Below are 2842 nucleotides of genomic sequence, written 5' to 3'. Positions count from 1 at the left end.
GTCGTTGAAAAGAGACTCGGTAAGTTTTTTTTTCGAAATGTCTTTTTACAGTGAAACAAGCAGATTACGAAGAGAATAAAGGGGTGCCATGGAATAACGAGAGCCGCTCTAACGTGTGTGACGTATAGAATTTTTTCTCTCTTTCTCTTTATCTGTACACACGATTGAGTACGTTTGTGATGCGTTGCGGAGGCGATGTAAAAAGAAATAAAAAAAAAAAAAAAAAAGAGGAAGCGAGAGATATTTTCCTACCCAGATTTACTCGCCGCCTCTTCTCCTTCGTTCAGGTTCAGATGAATCCCGGTACTGCGATATATGGGTGCATACACCGACGATGCGGAACACGACACGCGAGAGGCGTACGATTAAAGACTACGGACGTTGATTCCGCGACGTGGCAGACGCGGCGGATTGTGCAGCGTGCGGAAAGACGAAAGCGAGAGCGCGTATTGAAGAACAACAGCCAAGAGACGAGATTTTTCACGTAGTCACGATGCGAATGACAATCGACGATTGCCTCTCACGACCACGTGGACATCTATCTCTCGCGACGCTGACAAAAGATAGCGGCGCGCGCTCACGCAAGTTCCGCCGTTCTCTTGCAGCGAACTGAACGGTAACAAGAATGCAATGGAAATGCGTCGTGCATCAGATATTTTAACACAAGAGGACCGAAGCCGAGATTTACGAGAACGTTTCAGTTATTTAAACAAATAACGAACAGCGTGAGTCGGAATGACATTTTCTTATGCGGGGTCTACAATAGAAGTCGTAGAAAATTGACCAATCATAGTCGATTATTCTCCTGTTCTTATGTTCGACTGTAATTGGTTAATTTTATACGATCCGCGTTGCCTGCACTTTTTACACTCGGTATATCTTCACTTCTCTCCTCTTCAACATATTTTACATTATTAAATATATCAAAGGGTACTATTAAATAACATTTTGTTTTTAAAATGTAGATAAATCCATTTCTGTGGTTAGTTTCAAGGTAAACATCGTCCACATTTAACGTACGTATTTAGTAAATAAATTTTGAGTTAAATTTTATTTAATATATTTTTCTGAGTAAATTGTTCGACTTTATTTTTTTAGTCGAATTAACGATATATTAGAAATTAGTGGCGACCTATAAAAATGATTAAAAATAACCGAAATTGGGTATAATTTGGTGGTGTGTGTGTGTATTAAGAATTTAACAGGGTAAAATTTTCTGCTCCGTAGAAAGAATCCAATCGTAGGCTTGTTTGTGTACTTTTTGCATCATTTTCGCTTTCTCTCTTCTTAACGTCCTAATACAAAAATTTTGAGAATTTCAAGCGACGCGAACAGATTTCGCATCTCTTGAGAAAGAACGATATGATTTATAAGTTACTTTATTTTTTCTAAACTCATAGTGACAATTTAGTGGAATGCGAAATCTCTCTCTCTCTCTCTCTCTCTCTCTCTCTCTCTCTCTCTCTCTCTCTCTATTCTTATTACAATCTATAATCCATAAATATGAATTTGTATTTTAAAATCTTGATAAGTTACAAGACATAATCTTTTGTCAAAGAAATTACAAAGGTAATAATCTTTTTCTAAACTGATAGTGACAATTTCATAGGAATGCGAAGTCTCTTTCTATTCTTATTACCGTCTACGATCCATAAATACGAATTTATATTTAAAATCTTGATACAAAACATAATCTTTTGGCAAAAAAAATATGATAAAGGTGCTAATAATCTGACATTCTCACGAGCTAAGTTTAAAAAACGCAAATAAATTGTAGACTTTTATTTAATTCCATTTTGATAAATTTTTCATTTGTAAAATCTATTCCTGTAATCATAAAAGAATTTGTCCGAATATCAGTTTACAAAGTCGTCGTACGAACACGAAGGTCGAGAAGACAAAGCCGAACGAAGCCGAATGTTATTATGTTTATCCTTCCGATATACAATTTCACCATTGTTGATCCGCGGCAAAAACTCAGAGGTTAAATTGACGTAAATAAAGCACAAGTCCTTATAGCGAAAATTTACTTGGAATTACTAAAATCGTGCGAACAATTTATCGAACGGTTGAAATTTAATACACAGAGCACTTGTTTGTGCATTTGTTTTTTTTTTTTCTTACGATTGAATAGGATGATCTATGATCCCCAATCGTAGGATATCTAATCACTCAAGATGCATTTTATGCGGACGATAAAAAAAATCTCGTCGTTTATACACTTGAATCGCTCAGAAAGTCTGCTCATGAAAGATCAGATATTATCGACCATATGTTGCCTATTAAAGATTGCGAGCCTTTCTTTTAGTGGCAGGTAACGCTAAAAAGAGAATCGTAAAAAAGAGTTATCTTGATATCTCTTTTTCTTTTAAACAAGAAATTATCGGATTACGAATATCGCTAGCATCGCGACGCAATTAAACGTTATTCGAATCGAGAGATATGGAGATTAGAAATAACAACAAATCTGTTTACCTTCCCGCTTTCGAAAGCCAACGACGTAGCCTACCAGATTACCTTGATTATCGCGATTAGCGATCGGTTTCGCCTTAGGTTCGTCTCTTTCTGCATTTGGAAGTAGAAAGAGACGGGGAGATATCGGGACTGTTCGATCTATCTCTGATTACGCGTGCCTCTCCTCCGGCGCTGTCTCTATACGCGTAATTAGTAATCAAGTCAGCGAGCTGCGTTTCTCGCCATCGTGGAATACCGTTAGCCACAATCGCGCGAGCGTAAAGCGCATTCCGAGCGCACGTGGTTATCTCGCGAGCGAGGCGCGCATGAATCGACTTCCGTACATGTACAGCGACAAATGAAACAGCGACGGTTCGTTTTCTTTCTC

At 37.7% G+C, this 2842-nt stretch overlaps 1 protein-coding gene across 3 annotated transcripts in view; it reads right to left on the bottom strand.

Annotated features, from left to right (window-relative positions):
- The window catches only part of LOC108752175 (maternal protein exuperantia), a 17756-nt gene that overhangs the window by 5410 nt on the left and 9504 nt on the right, over positions 1-2842 (bottom strand). The window contains exon 1 of one of the 3 annotated variants that reach the window (XM_018492846.1): positions 253-591. The exons of the other annotated variants lie outside the window; for them this stretch is intronic. The gene's annotated coding sequence lies outside the window, so the exon portion shown is untranslated. Of the gene's footprint in view, positions 1-252; positions 592-2842 lie in introns of those variants that run through there. 3 annotated transcript variants of the gene reach the window in all.

Source organism: Trachymyrmex septentrionalis, unplaced genomic scaffold (assembly GCF_001594115.1).
Source record: "Trachymyrmex septentrionalis isolate Tsep2-gDNA-1 unplaced genomic scaffold, Tsep1.0 scaffold59, whole genome shotgun sequence".
NCBI classification, from domain to species: domain Eukaryota; kingdom Metazoa; phylum Arthropoda; class Insecta; order Hymenoptera; family Formicidae; genus Trachymyrmex; species Trachymyrmex septentrionalis.
The sequence above is the reverse complement of the archived record's forward strand: the minus strand, read 5'-3'. Positions and strand labels throughout refer to the sequence as shown.